Below are 22700 nucleotides of genomic sequence, written 5' to 3'. Positions count from 1 at the left end.
TTTTTTTTTTTTTTTTTTTTTTTTTTTTTTTTTTTTAGATGGAGTCTGGCTCTGTCGCCCAGGCTGGAGTGCAGTGGCGTAATCTCGGCTCACTGCAAGCTCTGCCTCCCGGGTTCACGCCATTCTCCTGCCTCAGCCTCCCAAGTAGCTGGGACTACAGGCGCCTGCCACCTCGCTTGGCTAATTTTTTGTATTTTTAGTAGAGACGGGGTTTCACTGTGTTAGCCAGGATGGTCTCGATCTCCTGACCTCGTGATCTGCCCGCCTCAGCCTCCCAAAGTGCTGGGATTACAGGGGCGAGCCACCGTGCCCGACCTCCAGCTAATTTTTGTATTTTTAGTAGATATGGGGTTTCACCATGTTCGCCAGGCTGGTCTTGCACTCCTGACTTCATGTAATCCTCCCACCTCGGCCTTCCAATTTGCTGGGATTACAGGCATGAGCCACCACACCTGGCTAAATCTATGTTATTTAAATTGCTAGTTAACATCCACTAAATTGATTTCTAGACCCACTATTGGGGTCTCCATCTATAGTTTACAAAACAATTTTCTAAGGTCTATGTGTACCCATATACAGGTTGTGGCAATTTAAACTTAACAAAATATTGCAAAATTGTTCTTTGTAGTATTTGTATCAATTTACACTTCCCCAGCAACTTACAAGAGTTCCTTTTTGCCCACATTGACACCCACACTCAATATTGTCAGATTTTTCATTTTTACCAATCTCATTATCAGGTTTCACTTAAGGGATGGATGCAAGCAGGCCTGCATAAATGTATTATTTCTTTTGTGGAGGAGGCACAGGTGTAATGGGAAAATTCTTTCTCCTATGCTTGTCCTCACAGCTGCTGTCTGTCATTACTGCATCCCTTGGAAAATGCAATAATTAAAGGCAGAAAGGAAACACTATGGGGGCATCCCTCAGAGGGATGAGAGATGAGTCTAAAATATAAAATCAGAGTAATCATGAGAGCCTTCGGAACAGAGCCAGACCAATCAGCTGTGGCTCCCTCTGGTCTCCCACGGGAGCCACTTCAACCCATATACCTCTTTCTTCAAGCCCTCTACTCTTTCAGCTCCCCAATATTCAGCAGCTACTTATCCTCCTACTACACAGAGGACATGAGACCATTACATGAAAACTCTTCTATACCTTATCCTTCGTCTATAAACTTCTGCTTTCTCTCTCCTTTCATCCTACCCCAGAGCAAGTGGTAACCTTCTTCCTGCCCAAGGCTAATTATTTTCTATTGCCTCTACCCTCTGAGGGTTCTTGCTTCATGAATGATCCCCTCTTTTGTATCTGTCTTTCGCTCCTCTCCTCCCTCTTCTCTACCTCATCCTTCCCTTCAGCATGTAAGTATGCTCAAGTGTCTCCTTCCTGAATGAGGTCTTTCCTTGATCCTTATTTCCTCTCATCTGACTTATTCTTAATTACTCTCGGGGTCAACTATCATGTCCTCAGAGCGTCATAAGACTTATTCTTTTCCTTCATAGCATATACCGAAGCACCTGTGAGACTACAGACTCCTATGCAGTCAGCCCCAAAAGGTCAGAGACCTGATAACTCTAGTGCCTAACTCCGAGTAGACACTCAGTACATATCTATTGAGCAAGTAAGTGATTTATAGCCTAGAGCCTCAGTCTTTTATTCTCCACTTCTACACCACATGGGTCATTCTGAAATTAAAAGACTTTCCCACCTTCCCCTCTTGAAAAACGCTGTCAGCTCCTCAGCCTGCACAGTAAAGTCCACTCTCCTTAGCACGGCATAAAATGGTTCTGTGAAAACACCTCACTCTTCCCCACCAAAGCAAAATGAATACCAACTCTTCTAGAGGAAGCAGAAGAGGAAAAATTCAAATCAGTTATTATTGTTATTAGCTGACAGAGCTGGAAAAAGAAGTAGCTGTAAACACCCAATGGGTTCACCTTGCCCATTGCCTAGACAGAGCTGATTTATCCAGACAGCAGAATTGCAATAAAGAAAGACTTGAACTCATGCAGAACAGGCTATATGGCAGACGAGAGTTTCATTATTACTCATATCAGTCTCTCTGAGAGTTTGGAGGGTTTTTTGTTGTGTTGTTTTGTTTTGTTTTGTTTGAGACAGAGTCTTGCTCTGTCGTCCAGGCTGGAGTGCAGTGGCGCCATCTCGGCTCACTGCAACCTCCGCCTCCCGAGTTCAAGTGATTCTCCTGCCTCAGCTTCCCAAGTAGCTGGGATTACAGGCACGTGCCACCACACTTGGCTAATTTTTTGTATTTTTAGCATGGATGGGGTTTTACTGCATTAGCCAGGATGGTCTTGATCTCCTGACCTCGTAATCCACCTGCCTTGGCCTCCCAAAGTGCTGGGATTACAGGCGTGAGCCACCGCGTCTGGCGAGAATTTGGAGTTTTTAAGGATAATTTGGGGGGTAGGGGACAGTGAGTCAGGAGTGCTGATTGGTTGGGTTGGAGATAAAATCATAGGAAGTTGAAGCTGTCCTCTTTTGCTGAATCAGTTCCTGGTGAAGGCCACAAGATCAGATGAGCCAGTTTATCCACCTGGGTGGTGCCAGCTGATCTATCAAGTGCAGGGTCCGCAAAATATCTCGAGCACTGATCTTCGGTTTTACAAAGTGATGTTATCTCTAGGAGCAATTTGGGGAGGGTCAAAATTTTGCAGCCTCCAGCTGCATGACTCCTAAACCATAATTTCTAACCTTGTGGCTAATTTGTTAGTCCTACAAAGGCAGTCTAGTTCCCGGGCAGAAAGGGGGTTTATTTTGGAAAAGTGCTGTTATAGTCTTTGTTTCAAAGTTAAACTATAGACTAAGTTTCTCCCAAAGTTAGTTTGGTCTATGCCCAGGAATGCACAAGGACAGCTTGGAGTTTAGAAGCAAGATGGAATTGGTTAGGTCAGATCTCCTTCACGGTAATCATATTCTTAGTTATAGTTTTGCAATGGTGATTTCAATCCCTCTGTCTGGGTTTTATAAGACCTTATTCTAAAGGTGTGTCTAGGAAGATGGGAAAAGGTCAAAAGCTGCACTGGTTTCTTCCTGCTGACAAGGGAGCGTAGTGGGAATAGGAATTATCCCCAAGGTGAGAGGAGTGGAACCACTTTGCAGCTTTCTGAGCATAGGGACTGGGCTAGGGTTCCAAGGTTTACATGACAAAGGCTTCAGTATTCTCATCTACAGTTTTAGTACACCTTTTAAGTGACTAGCATACTATAAGGTAAATGAGTCCTAGGATAAGAAACGCAAATCCTAGTTTTAGAAGTAAAGATTTGAAAGCATTAGTTTGGGGACTTATAGCCCACGAAGAATTTAGGATTTAGTCCAAATTGCAGAAAATAATAAAAACTCGAGAACAACTAACAATAGGTGTACTATTTTTTTCTAAAACATAATTTTTCTCTCTACAGTTGCCGTTTTTATTAAAGCAAAATAAGTTTTAGTTGTATTATGCATGGTCTGATTATTTGTATAAAGTGCAGCAAGAATAATTATTTGCCATATAGGCTCCTTTTAAAATTGGCTTTGCTGAGGCTAGATGTGGCGGTTCATGACTATAATCCCAGCACTCTGGAGGCCGAGGCGGGTGGATCACCAGAGGTCAGGAGTTCGAGGCCATCCTGGCCAACATGATGAAACCCCGTCTCTACTAAAAATACGAAAATTGGCCAGGCAAGGTGGTGGGTACCATCCCAGCTACTCAGGAGGCTGAGGCAGGAGGATCATTTGAACCAGGGAGTTGGAGGTTGCAGTCAGCTGAGATTGAGCCATTGTACTCCAGCCTGGTGACAGAGTGAGAATCTGTCTCAAAATAAAGTAAAATAAAATAAAATAAAAATTGGCTTTGCTGAAACTTTGTTCCATAAGGAATCTCAGATTATACTTTTTAAAGCCTTGAAGCCCATCCATGGATTTATCTATGCCTGCAAATATACCTGTATGAGTTAGATGAATTTTCCTCCTCTCCAGGTCCCAAGATAACTTGGGATCCCTGGTCTTTCAGAAAGTGACATTCTTTACTTACCACAGGTCAGGAGCCCTGCACAGACACTGTGTAGACAAAGTATGAGGCCAGCTTTCCTGCAGGGCTTTTATTGGCTCTATAAGTCAACTTTGATTCCTTAAAGCAGTCTGTTTACATTTGAAAGCATAACATTTCAAAACCTTGGTAAAATAACCATCATATCCAATTATGTCCCTTTTTGTCAGCATACAAGGTTTCCAAGTTTCTTTTCTCTGCAGTTTCCAGAAGAACAGACAGTCACCCTGAGTCAGGCCTGTTGAGCTTCCACTAACAATTCCTCCAGGTTTCAGCAAATGTGACCAACCAGACAAACTACAAGAGCCTGTTGGACTTTCATCAGCAATTTCTTCAGAGATCTCCTTACACATGCAAATACATAAAACAAAAAAGTCAAGCAGAAGTCCTTCCAGACAGAAATTCCAGATTAAATTACAAACCAAGAGTATTCCTCTAAATATGTCCCCTAATCCCCATCCAATTAGAGCAGACTCCCCATGATGGGGCTACAGACAGGCACCCCATGATGGGATTATACATAGCAGCCGTTTCATTGAGGCCAACAAATCAGGAGAAGGAAAGGGTTGTTGGCAACACCTAGAATACTCATCAAATCAGACACTCTGTGATGAGGCTACAGACATCCCATGGTGGAGCTACAGATACCCTGTGATGAGGCTACAGTTATGGGATGTCTCCCCACGATTATTTCTCTATCACAATTAAATCCATGTACCATGGGCTAGTAATGCGATGCCAATACAGACCATGCCAGAGTCAAAGAGAACTAGATGTCTGCTTGGGCTGGCCTCTGGATCCATCACTAGTAGGGGGCTACCAAACTGTGGGCAGGTAGAAACAAGGACAATCCTGGATGAGCCCCCAAATTTGTAACTACCCAACAGGTTCTTCTTGCCCACTGCCTAGATACAGCTGATTTATCAAGACAGAGGAACTGCAATAGAGAAAGAGTAATTCATGCAGAGCAAGCTGTACAGGAGACCAGAGTTTTATTATTACTCAAATCAGTCTCCCCAGTACTATTTCTCTATTGCAATTAAATCCATGCATATTGGGTCAGCAGCATTCCACTGGTAGAGACAGTACCAGAATCAGCCCTGAATCCAGGAGAACTAAGTGGCCATTTGGGCTGGCCTCTGGATCCATTGCTGGAGTTGGGTACTGAGCCACAGGCAGGTAGCCACAAGGGTGATCCTGGACAAGCCCCCAGATTTGTAACTGCCCAGTGGGTTTTTCTTGCCCGCTGCCTAGATAGAGCTGATTTACCAAGACAGGGAATTGCAATAGAGAAAGAGGTTAATTCACACAGAGCCAGCTGTATTGAAGACTAGGGTTTTATTATGACTCAAATCAGTCTCCCTGAGAATTCAGAGATTGGAGTATTTAAGGATAATTTGGTGGGGAGAGGTCAGTGAGTTGGTAGTGCTGATTGGTTGGGTCAAAGATGAAATCATAGGGAGTCAATGCTGTCCTCTTGTGCTGAGTCACTTCCTGGGTGGTGGCCATAAGATCAGATGAGCCAATTTATCCATCTGGGTGGTGCCAGCTGATCTGTCAAGTGCAGGGTCTACAAAATATTTTGAGCACTGATCTTCAGTTTTACAATAGTGATATTATCTCCAGGAAAAATTTGGGAAGGGTCAAAATGTTGTAGCCTCCAGCTGCATGACTCCTAAACCATAATATCTAATCTTGTGGCTATTTTGTTAATCTCACAAAGGCAGTCTAGTCCCCAGGCAGGAAGGGATTTGTTTTGGGAAAGGGCTGTTATTGTCTTTGTTTCAAAGTTAAACTAGACACTTGAGGCCAGGAATTCGAGACCAGTGTGGCCAACATGGCGAAACTCTGTCTCTACTAAAAATACAAAAATTAGCCAGGTGTGCTGATGTGCGCCCATAGTCCCAGCTGCTTGGGAGGCTGAGTCACGAGAATAGCTTGAACCCAGGAGGTGAAGGTTGCAGTGAGCTGAGATCGTGCCACTGCACTCCAGCCTGGGTGACAGCGCAAGACTCTGTCTCAGAAAAAAAATAATAATAAGTTAAAACTATAAACTAAGTTTCTCCCAAAGTTAGTTTGGCCTATGTCCAGGAATGAGCAAGAACAACTTGGAGGTTAGAAGGAAGATGAAGTCAGTCAGGTCAGATTTTTTTCACTGTGATTATATTCTCAGTTATAATTTTGCAATGGCAGTTTCACGGTAGAGAAAGAGTTTCAAATCTACAGATAAAAGTTACATAATCATTTATAAATTTTATCCATTTGTTATGCTGGTGGTGGTTGTTTTTCTCCTGCTCATTTTTCCTCCACAGGAAAAGCTGTATCTATCATTTCAAAGGGAAGGGATTCTAACATTTTACTGAGCACTTACTGTACACCAGGCATTAGACTAAATTTCTTATTTACTACTGAGAAGAGGAAACAGCCCAGAGCACTCTAAGCTGTGTGAGGTATGTAAAATTTATCAGGCCCAGAGAGACTTGAGTATGGGACTTCAGTTATTCCCCATTCCCACGGGCAATTGACTAAAAGCATTTTGTTCCTGACTAGCTGCCTCATCCGTTATCTTCATTTTCCTGGAATCTGAGATACAAAGAACAATGTGCAGCAGCCAATCAATATCTTGTGTTATTTTAATGTAAATTCTTGGTAAGCAACTTAGGAACTGCCTCTTCTTTTTTCCTTTAAAACCCCACTTGTAACTGCTGCTAATCAAAGCAAATATTCAGGGCACCATGAATCTATGCTCTTGGGTTGCAGTCCTCAAACTCAGCCCAAATCAACTCTCTACTTCTATTAATTTTACCTCAGTTTTTTCCTTTTGGTCGGCAGGATTCAGAGTGACTTCCCACCACCACCTTGTGTTTCTCTCTGAAATCAGTGCTTGGTACCAGCATGAACCCATTGCATTCTCCATTTTTGGAGGTCCTACCACATGTTGGGGGTGACTTCTTCTGAATCTGAACCTTCCTTTCTTTTCAGTTGCAGTCTAGATTTTAAGTTGTTCTGCAAACCATCTCTTTCCTTTAAGAATGAGGACTTTAGTCACTCTCTCTGGATAGGACATTCAGGTAAAAAGCTCTGCAGAGAGCTGCCTGCTTCTTGTTCCTCACAGCTCTTTGGCCTCAAAGCAGAAGGTTCAGGTCACAGTCGGGCACAAAGTTATGCAGAGGACTTCTGCCTTCTCTGCCTCTACCTCATGACAAAAAGTTCAAGTTAGAGGTCATATGGGTACTCTAGCACCAGTGGTTTCACTTCTTCTGGCCTAGAATTCTATAGCATGCTTTTAGAACTGCAGTTGCTTTCTATTACTTATAATTTGGACTTGTATTTTCATTTGTGACCAATTTCTGTTGATTTCAAACCAAAACATGCATATGGGTAATTTATGCTCATAAGCAGCACACTTTGACCCAAAATATATTTCTGGCCTTGATCAATTTTGAAAAGTCCCTAAATTACGGGAAATCAAGCTTCAAAATCTGAGCACTCTTTAAAGGGACAGCCTCCTTTAGAAACACCAACTGGTTTTAGGCACAACGCTTATGGCGCATCCTCTTGTAAATATCTAAGAAAATTGACTCACATAACCTGGAATGGTCATAAACATCAATGGCTAAAATGGGGGGATCCTTTGAAATACGTAAAATAATTCATTTGTGTCCACAGTTGGAAAAAGTTGAACCAGACAAACTGAAAGAAAGACATACCTTTTTTTTTTTTTTTTTGAGACAGAGTCTTGCTCTGTCACCCTGGCTGTGCAGTGGTGCAATCTCAGTTCACTGCAACCTCCACCTCCCGGGTTCAAGCAATTCTCCTGCCCCAACCTCCCAAGTAGCTGGGATTACAGACTTGTGCCACCATGCCCAGCTAATTTTTGTATTTTTAGTAGAGACAGAGTTTCACCATATTGGCCAGGCTGGTCTCAAACTCCTGAGTTCAAGCGATCCACCCGCCTCAGCATCCCAAAGTGTTGGGATTACAGGCGTGAGCCACCGCGCCCAGCCCGAAAGACATACTTACTGTTTGTCGTGGTTGAAATTTGATAAGAAAAGATTTGAAAATATTTTTTAAAGAGTTCTAATGGCTGGAAGTTAGCTTAAAAACTGATATTCAGACTATAACTTCCTTTGTGAAAAATAAAGAAGGTCTTTCTGCTTTTCCTCTTTTGTATTCTGTTTCTGGGTTTGTCTTTTGTTGTTGTTAATATACTAAAAACCTGATTTTAAAAAATGGTTGGTTCCCTCTGTTTCCTATTTTGTTGGCATGATTTTTGCTGAGAAAAAACTGTAAAACTTCACTGGCCTTTTAGATAGCTTAAAATCTCCCTAAGGCCGGGCGCAGTGGCTCACACATGTAATCCTAGCATTTTGGGAGGCTGAGGCGGGCAGACCACCTGAGGTCAAGAGTTCAGGACCAGCCTGACCAATATGATGAAACCCTGTCTCTACTAAAAATACAAAAATTACCTGGACATGGTGGCACGTGCCTGTAATCCCAGCTACTCGGGAGGCTGAGGCAGGAAAATAACTTGAACCCAGGAGGCAGAGGTTGTAGTGAGCCGAGATCTCACCACTGCACTCCAGCCTGGGCGACAGAGCGAGACTCTGTCTCAAAAAAAAAACAAAATTCCCTCAGTTGGGTCCTCCAGGACTTGTTCTTTCACTCCCTTCCACTTCTGCTACTCTTTCCTTTTGCCATCTTCAATACCATGTATGAGACCTAACAGCCCTGAGACCTCTCAAGGAACACAGAAAAATATGCCACCCTCTCCCCTTTTGGGAGGTCTTCTGTCTCTCATGAAGTCTCAAAAGTCATGGGCAGATTTCTCACAGGTCTAAAGCTTTGCTTTCTTCTGCATTGAGTTTTCTGATCTCTTTGGCTTTAGGAATGCCAAGGGTTACTTTATACTGTGAGGGAGAACTTGATCTTTGTTTGTGTAATAGCTGGCAAGTCACTGGTGAAACCTACAGAAGTGACTGACAGCAGCTGCAGTGAATGGTAATTACTGCAGTGAGCTGCTTGTTTATTTGCACATTTAGGTAAGAGAGACATTATTTGAACACTTGGAAGCTATGGAAACACTCACCACCAAGGGATAAGGCTCCTGTGGAGGATGAGCTGACCACATAGTGAGCTGAGTGCTGGGTTGCCCACCAGCCTTAGGGGAATGTCTTTGTAGTGAGGAGCACTGTGGAAATGTTGCACGGCCTGGTCTCGTGACATTTCCCTTTTGGGAGAAATCAGGGATTCAAAGTAAATGTGGAATCCTTGATTTCTGGAGATCTAGACGCTCTACCTTCCAGCTGTGCCTGCTTTTCACATATTTAAATATTAGGCCCTAAAAACAACAAATGTTTTATTTGCCCTGTTCATTAAAGGGCTCCACCCTAAAGTCAGTAATTTAATTAAGAAATATTAAATTGAAAAGACTACCTATCAAACTAAATCAGTCTCCAAAATGCAACTTTCTGACATTTAGCTAGTCATTTTGAAACTTTTTGTAAAAGATATTTAGGAGTACAAAAGGCTTATTGGAAAAAAAAAGAAATAATAAATAAAAGATAATTACATCTATAAAGGAAATGTCCATTTGTAAGACCATCTCCCTGTCTGCACCTAAACTACATTGGCTTAAAGTTTATGTAATAAGCCTTGGCTTTGTTTAAGATGATTTTTCAGCCAGGTGTGGTGGCTCACACCTGTAATCCCAGCACTTTGGGAGGCTGAGGTGGGAGGATCACCTGAGGTTGGGAGTTTGAGACCAGCCTGACCAAAATGGAGAAACCCCGTCTTTACTAAAAATACAAAATAAGCTGGGTGTGGTGGTGCATGCCTGTAATCCCAGCTACCTGGGAGACTGAGGCAGGAGAATTGCTTGAACCTGGGAGTCAAAGGTTGCAGTGAGCCGACATGGTGCCATTGCACTCCAGCCTGGGCAACAAGAGGGAAACTCAATCTCAAAAAAAAAAAAAAAAAGAATCTGTACTTATGTATGTTTATATTATGCATATGGGATATTTCACTATCAAAATATACAAAAGAGCTCCAATTAATTGGTTCTAAAAAAAAAAAGTAAGCACTTGGCCAGGCTTGGTGGCTCACGCCTGTAATCTCAGCCCTTTGGAGGTGGGCGGGTCACGAGGTCAGGAGACTGAGACCAGCTTGGCCAGCATGGTGAAACCCCATCTCTACTCAAAATACATTAAAAATTAGCCAGGCATGGTGACGCATGCCTATAATCCCAGCTACTCAGGAGGCTGAGGCAGGAGAATCTCTGGAATCCGGGAGGTGGAGGTTGCAGTGAGCCGAGATCGTGCCACTGTACTCCAGCCTGGGTGACAGAGCGAGACTCTGTCTTAAAAAAAAAACAAAAAAAAAGTAAGCACTTAAATCAAAATAGAAACTAACTAAAATGTTCAGTTCATATGACTTGAGTAAATCTTTAGTAAAGAAGACTACTTTAATATTATTGGTTTAATGAAAATAGCTATGTCTTTGGATCAGCAAAATACCCATGTATTTAACTTTAGGGTTTTTGCTTAGGTGGTAACTGCCTAACATTTGCAGGCTACAAAAATGATTAACACGGAAATAACATGAGATGATGACTAGCTTTGTTTAATGAACAATTCAAGCATAATTGTTAAAAGTGAGTATGTCAAATGAATAGAGACAAAAGTTTATCAGTGTACTCATTTGTATGGTGGTGAGTTTTTGAAAAATTGATAAATGAACTTTTCAAAAATCTTTTTCAGTAAAAAGACTCAAAGTTTCAAAAACTTAACCTTTTTTTTTTTTTTTTGAGATGGAGTCATGCTCTATCACCCAGGCTGGAGTGCAGTGGAGCAATCTCAGCTCACTGCAACCTCTGCCTCCCAGGTTCAAGAGATTTTCCCGCCTCAGCCTCCCAAGTAGCTGGGATTACATTACAGGTGTGCACCACCACACCTGGCTAATTTTTGTACTTTTAGTAGAGATGGGGTTTCACCATGTTGGCCAGGCTGGTCTTGATCTCCTGACCTCAAGTGATCCGCCCACCTCAGCTTCTCAAAGTGCTGGGATTACAGGCATAAGCCACTGTGCCCAGCCTCAGTAACTTAATATCAAAGTCATGTTTTAATTAAGTGGTAGATGTTCATGAAATGTCTGAGCCATCTCTAAATAAAAATACTAAAACATTAATCATTAAATATAAGTTTAAATCTATATACTTTGAGATTTTTATATGGTATAGAAAAGCTAAATATATTTAGACCTGTGAATAAACAAAAATAAATTGAGATATCTTTCTAAAAATTATAAAATGGTTTTCATCCATCTACCAGTATTGATATAAAACAGTTCAAAATTACTTCCTAAGTTTTCCATCAGAAATTCAGGTTGCTAAAAGTTAAAATTGTAGTTCATACATGCAAATGAAACTACTAGATGTAAGAGAAACCATTCTGTATACAGAGTGTATAAGAAAAAAAGGATGTATTTTTGGTAAAGAAGGTTATAAAGAAAGTATGAGAGTGAGGTTTTTGTTACGGGAAAACTAATTTTGTCTAGAGGCTTTTAAAGGCTGTTTTAATTTGAAAGGACAAAAGAAAGAATGATGGATTAAAGTACATGAACATAGAAAGCTAAAGAAAGAGAATGCAAAAAATTCTAAGTCAGTGGTTATGAGAAGTTTATAGAAATCTTATCTCGGTTTTTTATTTAAAAAAAATTATTTTGGTGGAGATGAGGTCTCACTATGTTGCCAAGGTTGCTCTCCAACTCCTGGGTCAAGCAATCCTCCCACAACAGTCTCCCAAAGTGCTAGGATTACAGGCATTAGCCACTATGCTCAGCAAGAAATACTATTTTGTGTGGTCAAAGATGATGTAGATTGGATGGATTAGCATTTCCATTGTGCAAATCACTCAGTCTTCCAGACTGGTAGAATGAATACACGGAATAATGAAAAGTCAGTTGAAATCTTCAAGGAAATTTTAAATTTCCTTGGCCTAAGGATCTTCCATTTGCTTAACTTACATTGTACCCTGTTTGGAAAACATCAGCTTTCTGCCTTTGAAATGGGAATAGGACTACCCATGCACCTGGATAAAGGAGCCTATGAACCAGCTCTCCTTAAAAGTTGTAAATTAGGCCAGACTTGGTGGCTTAAGCCTGTAATCTCAGCACTTTGGGAGGCCGAGGTGGGTGGATCACGAGGTCAGGAGTTCAAGACCAGCTTGGCCAATATGACAAAACCTTGTCTCTACTAAAAATACAAAAATTAGCTGGGTGTGGTGGCAGGCACCTGTAATCCCAGCTACTCGGGAGGCTGAGGCAGAGAATTGGTTGAACCTGATGGTGAAGGTTGCAGTGACCTGAGATCGCGCCACTGCACTCTGATGGAGTGAGACTCCAATTCAAAAAAAAGAAAAGTTGTAAACTAAAAATAAAATCCAAAGTCCCTTACCAACTGAATGAACCCCCTCTTGTCCAAGGGGACCCCAGAGAAACCTTAAAAACTGAACTCCCAGGGGCTGGGCGCGGTGGCTCACGCCTGCAATCCCAGCACTTTGGGAGGCTGAGGCGGGCGAATCACGAGGTCAGGAGATCGAGACCATCCCCGTCTCTACTAAAAATACAAAAAAATTAGCTGGGCGTGGTGGTGGGCACCTGTAGTCCCAGCTACTCAGGAGACTGAGGCAGGAGAAGCGTGAACTCGGGAGGCGGAGCTTGTAGTGAGCCGAGATCGCACCTCTGTACTCCAGCCTGGGCCACAGAGCAAGACTCTGTCAAAAACAAACAAACAAACAAAAAAAAAAACAAGAAACTGAACTCCCAGTCAAAACAGGAAGAGAGGTCAAGCACGCCTCATTGTATCCCCTCCCTTTTGGAGTTTAGGCACAACAATTGGCCAGCATTAATGTTAAAATAGAGATTATAAGACTGAAAAAACAGACTCTGTGGCAATAAGATATCAAATTATAAATAAGACCTACACTATGGAAGAAAAGGGTTAAGTCATGTCTGCAAGCCATCAATCTTGCTACATAGCATGCTTAACTTAAAACATTCCTTTCTGGCCGGGTGCAGTGGGTGACACCTGTAATCCTAGCACTTTGAGAGGCCGAGGCTGGTGGATCACCTGAAGTCAGGAGTTCAAGACCAGCCTGACCAACATGGTGAAACCCCGTCTCTACTTAAAAGACAGAATTAGCAGGGCGTCATGGTGCGTGCCTGTAATCCCAGCTACTTGGGAGGCTGAGGCAGGAGAATTGCTTGAACCAGCGAGGCGGAGGTTGCAGTGATTCGAGATCACACCATTGCACTCTAGCCTGGGTGAGAGAGAAAAAATCCGTCTAAAAAAAAAAAAAAAAAAAAAAAAAGTCCCTTTGTGCTGACTTCAAGTTTTAGACACAGCCCTACTCTTTTGGTCAATTCCAAATTAAAGAATCTCTGACTGGGCACAGTGGCTCATGCCTGTAATCTCAGCACTTTGGGAGGCTGAGGCAGGCAGATCACAAGGTCAGAAGTTCGAGACCAGCCTGGCCAATATGGTGAAACCCCGTCTCTACTAAAAATACAAAAATTAGCCAGGCATGGTGGCAGATGCCTGTAGTCCCAGCTACTCGGGAGGCTGAGGCAAGAGAATTGCTTGAACCCGGGAGGTGGAGGTTGCAGTGAGCTGAGATTGGGCCACTGCACTCCAGCCTGGCAGACAGAGTGAGACCGTCTCAAAAAAAAAAAAAAAAGAATCTCTGAATCCACCTATAGCCTGTAAGCCCCTGCTTTAAGGTATCCCACCTTTTCTTTCTTTTCTTTTCTTTTTTTTTTTTTTTTTTTTGAGACAGAGTCTCTCTCTGTTGCCAGGCTGGAGCGCAGTGACACGATCTTGGCTCACTGCAAACTCCGCCTCCTGGGTTCAAGCAATTCTCCTGCCTCATCCTCCCGAGTAGCTGGGACTACAGCCGTGCGCCACCACACCCAGCTAATTTTTGCATTTTTAGTAGAGACAGGGTCTCACCATGTTGACCAGGATGGTCTCCATCTCCTGACCTTGTGATCCGCTCACCTCAGCCTCCCAAAGTGCTGGGACTACAGGTGTGAGGCACCACACCAGACTAGGTATCCCACCTTTTCATATGGAACCAGTGTATACCTTCCATGTATTGATTTAAGTCTTCACCTATAATTCCTGCCTCCCTGAAATATATAAAACCAAACAGTAATCCAGACTTTGGTGCAAGTTCTCAGGACTCCTGAGGTTGTGTTTCCCTGGGCCACATTCACTCATGTTAGCTCAGAATAAAACTCTTGAAAATCTTTTACAGAGTTTGGTTTTTCCACTAACAAGGTGATATTCTTCATTATTGCAAAGCCTTATAAGTTTCTTACTGAAAATTCTAAATTAATTAAGGATTATTTTAACAGCAAGCTCCCAGCAGGAGACAAAAACATCAAAGATCATGGACTCCAACCTGGAGATTTTGTTTAATGGAAAATACCAAAGGAAAGAACAAAAGGGAAGAAAAGAAAGAAAGGAAAGAACAAAAGGGAAGAAAAGAAAGAAAGGAAGAAAGGAAGGGAAGGAAGGAAGGAAGGAAGGAAGGAAGGAAGGAAGGAAGGAAGGAATCAAATAAAGGACTTGTTCCAACAACTACATTAGAAGGGACACTATTAGGCAGCCCTGCCTGAGTGGATGTCATCCTCAGTGGAGATCTCCAATACTTTGTTCTTTAGAGCAGGACAAGAAATAGATTACAATATTCATTCGGTTACCTTCAGGAATAGGAATACTTTTCATATTTGTCTTTCAAGGTGTTTTGTTGATAACTGCCCTTATTCGTGTCACATTTTAAATTCCTAAATTAATTATGCTTTGTATTTCTAGATGTCTAAAGTCTACTACAAAAGTTTATAACAAAAAAATAATCATGATAGCTAGATGCTTAGAAATGAGCTAACATGCCTCAACTCCAGTGTAAGTAAACGGCCTAAGATTCCATTACTCTCACCCTTTATTGTTCAGTTCAATCCCTGAATTGTTGCCAACCGATTCAGCCTTGGATCTTCACTAAGTTCTTAAGTCATAGTACTGCTGCTGATTCCCTCTGACATGGGACAAGATTATCTGAGAATGAGTCTTCCCAGGAACACGGGACAAACTTACATCTAAAATGTTGATCATTAGTGCTTTCAGAAGAGAACCATTCTGATCAAAAGGAGGAAATGAGAAAGAAAAATAGCTCAGAGCAGCCTGAGAAATGTGAAGTATGCAAAATTCATCAGGCCTGGAGAGACAGGAGTATAGGATTTCAGTCACATCTCACTGCACCCATTCCCAGGGGCAAATATATATATATATATATATTTTTTTTTTTGGATGATGTCTTGCTCTGTCCCCAGGCTGGAGTGCAGTTGCGTAATCTCAGCTCACTGCAACCTTCACTCCCGAGTTCAAGCGATTCTCCTGCCTTAGCCTCCCGAGTAGCTGGGATTACAGGTGTGCAGCATCACGCAGGGCTAATTTTTGTATTTTTAGTAGCCAGGGGCAATTATTTAAAAGCATTATATTTCTGACAGCTGCCTCACCCACTGTCTTCATGTTCCTGGAATTTGTGATACAAAGAACAATGTATAGCCAACCAATAGCTTGTTATTGTAACATAAATTATTGATAAACAACTTAGGAACTGCCTCTTCTTTTTTCCTTTAAAAACCCATTTGTGGCTAGGCGCAGTGGCTCACACCTGTAATCCCAGCACTCTGGGAAGCTGAGGTCGGTGGATCACCTGAGGCCAGGAGTTGGAGACCAGCCTGGGCAACATCATGAAACCCCGTTTCTATTAAAAATACAAAAATTAGGCGGACGAACACCTGTAATCTCAGCCACTCGAGAAGCTGAGGCACAAGAATCCCTTGAACCTGGGAGGTGGAGACTGCAGCGAGCCGAGATCACGCCACTGCACTTCAGTCTGGGTGACAAGACAAGAGCGAAACTCTGTCTCAAAAAAAGAAAAAAAAAAAGAAAAAAAAAACCATTTGTAACCGCTGCTAATAGGAGCATATATTCAGAGCAACTTGAATCTATGCTCCTGGGTTGCAGTCCTCAAATTTGGGCCAAATAAACTTTCTACTTATATTAATTTTGCCTCAGTTTTTTCCTTTAGGGCAACACTATTTATACTCATTTCATGTGATTTTCTTTACAACCAAAAGTATATATCTCTTCCCCTTCCAAAAATAAAATGACTGAGGCCAAAAATATCAAATGCAGCAAGGAAAATAAAATGTTCTGGTGATTTCCACATTATGAAACATGCAAAAATCTTGTATGATATATATGATTTTATTCGTTAAAATTAGGCAGTGGGTCATCTCCCTGGCATGTGTGTAATGGGATGCAGAAAATAATTCCCCAAAATATGGCACTTTGACATGCTGAGTGCTTTTAAAAATTAAAAGTCCTGGCCAGGCATGGTGACTCACTCCTGTAATCCCAGTACTTTGGGAGGCTGAGGCAGGCCGATTACCTGAAGTCAGGAGTTCGAGATCAGCCTGGCCAACATGGCGAAACCCCGTCTCTACTAAAAATAGAAAAATTAGCTGGGTGAGGTAGCGTCTGCCTGTAATCCCAGATACTCAGGAGGCTGAGGCAGGAGAATCACTTGAACCCAGGAGGCAGAGGTTGCAGTGAGCCGAGATCATGCTACTGCACTCCAGCCTGAGTGACAGACAGAGATTCCGTCTCCAAAAAAAAAAAAAAAAGAAAGAAAAGAAAAGAAAAAGAAAAATTAAAAGGCCTTGGAAATAAGCCTCAGAATCAAAGTCCTCCTAACCTTGTCTTGTTTTTTTCCCACTCCAAAGTCAGGGAGGAACTCTGAAGTTTCCTAACCTGATCAAGAAATCATCTTACCAAAGAAACAATTGACCTTTATTCCTTTCTAAAGTCTTATCTATTTCGAAAAAGAAGACCAAGGAATGCAACCACACCATGATGGACTTTTTTTTGAGACAGAGTCGTGCTCTATCACCCAGGCAGGAGTGCAGTGGCACAGTCTTGGCTCACTGCAACCTCCGCCTCATGGGTTTAAGCAATTCTTCTGCCTTAGCCTCCCAAGTAGCTGGGAGTACAGGTGCCTGCCAGCATGCCCAGCTAATTTTTGGAATTTTAGTAGAGTTGGGGTTTCACCATGTTGGCCAGGCTGGTCTTGAACTCCTTACCTCAGGTGATCCACCCACCTTGGCCTCCCATAGTGCTGGGATATGGCATGAGCCACCTCGCCTGGCCTTTTTTTTTTTTTTTTTTAAGCTAATGCCTGCCTCAAAGGGGAAAAAAAAAAAAAAAAAAAAGAACAGGCATATAAGCTTCTGTACCCCACTGGGAATTTGGGGTAATCACTCTATGATTTTTCCCCCATGCATGTCAATAAATTTGTATGCCTTTTTTGAGGTGGAGTCTTGTTCTGTCGCCCAGGCTGGAGTGCAGTGGCAGGATCTCGGATCACTGCAACCTCTGCCTCCCGGGTTTAAGTGATTCTCCTGCCCTAGCCTCCCGAGAAGCTGAGATTACAGTGCCACTACGCCCGGCTAACTTTTATATTTTTAGTAGAGATGGAATTTCACCATGTTGGTCAGACTGGTCTCAAACTCCTGACCTCAAGTGATCCACCTGCCTTGGCCTTCTAAAGTGCCAGGATTACAGGTGTGAGCCACCTTACCCAACTGCCTTTTCTCCTTTAATCTGCCTTTTCTCAGTTAATTTTCGTGAACCCTCTGAAGGCAAAAGTGAGTTTTTCCTAACCCCTGCATGTGATACCGGCAACATGCCAGTCTTCTACATAAACTCCTCTCCCATCTTTATTTCTCTTTTCCTTCTCTTGTTCTTCTGTTCCTCTTTACTTGCTTTTCTTTCTCTTACTCTCACTCAATTCACTTACTTTCTGCTTTTCCATTTTTCTCTCTGCCTACCTCTTAAACTCATCAATAGCTTCATTGTTGTCATTTAGTCCAGAAAGGTTACCAACCCCTTGTCCAAACTGAAATGAAAGCAAGCAAAAAGAAAAGTTTCTTTCAACTCCATTGGGCTAGACCTACAAACTATAATGATGTTATAGTATAGTATATGACCCTAAGAGATAAAATAATATGTACACTAACCAGGCTTTGGGCTTCTGATATGCGAAAGAAAATGCCCACTGAGCTCTTTGTGAGGGTCTCGATTATGACTGATAATTCTGAAGTTCTCATGTTTCCACTTTGAAAAAAACAATGACCAGAAGACATTAGCTGTGGCATTAGCCATGACAGACTGCCACTACTACTACTTGAGACCCTCACTACAACAGTTACTACTGTTACTATTACTACTTAAGACCATAGTTACAGGACTGAACGAAGGGGGATGAACATAGAAATGAAAACTTAAGACACTTAAGACAAAAGAAACTGTTTTAAAGAAGGGATCTGGGAAAGAAGAAGAGAGCTCCCTGCTTCTAGTGAGCAAAGGCAGCAGCCCTAAGCTTTCACAGCCCTTCGTATTTATTGGGTAGAAAGGGCAGGGAGGAGGAGGTAACGATTGGTCAGCTGCTTAATTGATCACAGGTTCACATTATTGCTGACAGGCTTCAGATGTGCCTAATCACAAGAAACACTGCACTTGGGGCATGACTGCCCTCAGCATTCCTTGTGGGCGGGACGCATTCTGCATTTATGAGAACTGTTTGCCTTTACTCATATAGCCTCCAGTGGTATACTGAGTTGATCATGACCCTCACTCTTTTGGCCTGCAACAACTAGCGTTTTATCTGCATGTGAGAAGTTAAGAGGGAAGTTTACCTGCAGCTTAAAAAATGAGAATGGAGGCAGGCCAAAGAAGCTGTCCCTTTAAAGGGCAAAGATTTAGGATGTGTGGCTGGGTGCGGTGGCTCACGCCTGCAATCCCAGCACTTTGGGAGGCTGAGACAGGTGGATCACCAGAGGTCAGGAGTTCAAGAACAGCCTGGTCAACATGGTGAAATCCCGTCTCAACCAAAAATACAAAAAAGCTGGGTGTGGTGGTGCCTGCCTGTAGTCCCAGTTACTCAGGAGGCTGAGACAGGAGAATTGCTTGAACTTAGGAGGTGGAGCTCGCAGTGAGCCAAGATCGAGCCACTGCACTCTAGCTTGGGTGACAGAGTGAGATTCCACCTCAAAAAAAAAAAAGAAAGAAAAGATTTTGGGTGTGGGAATATGAAAGTAGCATCCTGTGGAAAATTCAAGATGAGACTGGTGGTCCTGAAATTCTGCCATTCATTAGGAGATTGCAGAGGCTGCTTTGGAAACCAAAACTAGATTATTAATCTAATCTAGTTTTAGGCTTTATACTCTGACTGTATAAATCAAAGCTGGCATAACAGGTACCCCCTCCCTGCTCTACCCCTTTTGATGTTTTCTGATTCTCCATGATCTCCACTTTCAGGCAAATGAGAAGAAACCAAGGGATAAATCATTCCTTCTGTTCAATTTGAAGAAAAAGGTATTCATTTATTTGCAAAATATTTCAAGTGCTTTCAGAATTCCAGATTCAATATTTAAACAAACCAAATCTTGTAGATCAAACAGATGCTATAAATCATAAAAACAGCTCCCTGTTCCCCCTCCCCGCCAAACAAACCAACATTAAAAGAAAATTAGTGTTGAAGAACAGAGCGGGTGGGTAGGTGGTTTACAGCATATGGGTTGGTGATCTGACAACATTTTATCAGAGAACTTTGCTGACTGGCAAAAAGCAGTGAGTTGCTAAAGCTGAGAGGTTGTTATGAATACTCACGGGAAAGGTATTGTTCTCTGGAAACAGGAGCAGTGTTTGAAAGCTATAGCCCTATAACTTTCACTTTCCTTAGGGACAAATGGATTTACATCTCATAAGGAAGTCTCTTTCACTTGATGAAAGGGATTTAGATTCCTGCCAACACATCTTCTGCCCTCTTTTTTTTTTTTCCTTGTTCTTTTCTCTGCCTTCTCTTGAAGAGACTCCCACCACCCTGAGTTAATCACATACCTTGTTGGTTCATTAAGTCTTGACGTCATTTTGATACATATACTGTTACAATGATACATACAAAGCTGCAATACCCAACCTCTGCTTACAGAATTTTTTAGGCTGCAGGTCTCAGTGATGTTTACAAGTAATTGATCACAACCTATTACAGATTTCTTTGTTTCTTCTCTACTCCCACTGCTTCACTTGACTAGCCTAAAAAAGAAACAAATTAAGAAAGAAAAGAAAAGAATGTTAAGGCTCTATTTTGGAGATGAGAAACTTTTTGTCTGTTTTTTTAATCTGAGTCGTTTGCTAGGGAAAGATGAGAAACTTTGAATCATCTAATTGGCTCAGGAAATGAGTTCACTGGCCTATTGCAGAGTCATTGAAGAAAAAAAAAAAGAAGAAAGAGAATTCCCCGGGGCTTAGATCTCAAGGGAACTTTTAGCTCTCCATTATAATTTTAGGAATACAATAGTCATGGCAGTTATATGGAAGTTTTGCAAATTGGCACTTCAAAAATGTAGCATAACCAGGGCTCCTTTTTTGGCTAACTGCATGTAACTGGTTCATTGAATGGGCTGGACTCAGAGGCAAATGAAAGCAACTCTCTCTACTGCTCTTTTAAACCGTCTCTGTCAAATTATTCTTAACCGTCCTTGGATGAAATTTTAGGCAGAGAACCTAGCTTTTCTGGTCACAGGCAAATATTAAGAAGCCCAGTGCCAGCTGGGTGTGATGGCGCACACCTATAATCCCAGCACTTTGGAAGGCCAAGGCAGGTGGATTGCCTGAGCTCAGGAGTTCAAGACCAGCCTGGGCAACATGGCAAAAACTCATCTCTAGTTTTAAAAAATAGTTTTTTTTAAAAAAGAAAAAAATAATAAATGATAAAAAAGAAGCCTTGTGCCATCTTATATCAAAGCATTATATTCTCATTTGATTCAATACTTCTTTTTAGGCCCTCACTCTCCCTCATTCAATCCACAGGCCTGAATCTACTTGCAAGCCAAAAAAAAAAAAAAAAGGGAAAGGCTAGGGTGGATGTGTGGTAGTGGCAGAAAAGTGGGTAATATTATTTGGATCTATGTCCGCACCCAAATCTCATGTGGAACTGTAATCCCTAGTGTTGGAGGTGGGGCCTGGTGGGAGGTGATTGGATGGATCATGGGGGCGGGTTCTCATAAGTGGTTTAGCACCATCCCCCTTGGTGCTATTCTAGTGAGTGAGATCTAGTTGTTTAAAAATGTGTGGCGTTGCTGTCCCAGTACCCGCTTGCTCCTGTTCCTGCCATGTAGACACCTGCTCTCGCTTCGCCTTCTGCCGTGAGTAAGACATCCTTCAGGCCTCCCCCAAAAGCAGATGTTGCATTGCTTCCTGTACAACTTGTGAAACCGTGTGCCAATTAAATGTCTTTTCTTTATGAATTACCCAGTCTCAGATATTTCTTTATAGCAATGCAAGAACAGACTAATACAGTAGGGGTATTCTTTCTTCCAAATCCACCTCCCATATTTTCTAGCTGCTATTTTATGGTCTAGTCAATGTAGAAGATGGAGTAGAAGACAAGGACATTGTTCTGTGACTGATGCAATGGACTTTCTGAGTTTCCATTTCTGAGGACCTCTTACTTCCAGTTTCCTTTCATAGAAAATGATTCATGCTGACAACTGCTTTCTCTGCCACTTCTCACCCCAACCACATCACCTCAGCTTGAAGCTTCAGATGGCCCACCACCACTCTTTAGAAATACCATTTTGGTGAAGTCCCTTTTAAGACAACCAGAATCTAGCCTTTTTTGATGTAACTCACATGCATACCATAGGAAACCTGTGTGTTTGTCCCACAGACCCTTATTTCCAACTTTATTATTCAGGGTTCTCCAAAAAAAATACAATGTATGTGCAGAGAGAGAGAGAGAGAGATTATAAGGAATTGGCTCATGCAATTACGGACCTTGAAAAATTCCCAGATCTATAATCAGCAAGCTCGAGAACCAGGAAAGTTTCAGTTCATGTCAAACGGCAGGAAAAAAAATTGATGTTCCAGCTCAAAGGCAATTACATAAGAAGAATTCCCTCTTACTCACATGAGGGTCCATCTCTTTGTTCTATTCAGGCCTTCTATTGATGGGATGGAGCCCACACATCCGTGAGGGAAGGCAATCTGCTTTACTTAGTGTACCAGTTCAAACGTTAAACTCATCCAGAAACATTCTCACAGACACACCCAGAATATCTGACCAAATATCTGGGAACCCTGTGGCCCAGTCAAGTTAACATGGAAAATTAACCATCACACCAACTCTATTCACTCTGCTACCACACATCCCCTCACTTAGCCTCCTCCTGTTTAGACATTTTCAGACATATGACAGGTTCCTGATTCCTCCTGATTCCAGGAGCACATGCCAAGCTCTTTTATCTTGATATGTGGGTTTTGAAGTGCCCCCTCCCCTATAGGGGTACATAAAACACTCCTTACACTCTGGCATCTCACAGGGGGCAGATATAAGATGACTCTATGGAGAACTTAATTTAGCTTCAGATTGATATGAAATCCCAAATCCATGGTAGAATAACAAGAATGTCTGTAGTCAAAATCTAGATCAAGAGAAAGAGAGATCCAGCCCTGTCATCTGTTACC

The 22700-nt window shown here is 42.1% G+C and overlaps 1 pseudogene; it reads right to left on the bottom strand.

Annotated features, from left to right (window-relative positions):
* The window catches only part of LOC112627025, an 81988-nt pseudogene that overhangs the window by 29130 nt on the left and 30158 nt on the right, over nucleotides 1-22700 (bottom strand).

This window comes from Theropithecus gelada, chromosome 6 (assembly GCF_003255815.1).
Source record: "Theropithecus gelada isolate Dixy chromosome 6, Tgel_1.0, whole genome shotgun sequence".
NCBI classification, from domain to species: Eukaryota; Metazoa; Chordata; class Mammalia; order Primates; family Cercopithecidae; genus Theropithecus; species Theropithecus gelada.
This window is presented reverse-complemented; position numbering and strand designations above follow the sequence as displayed.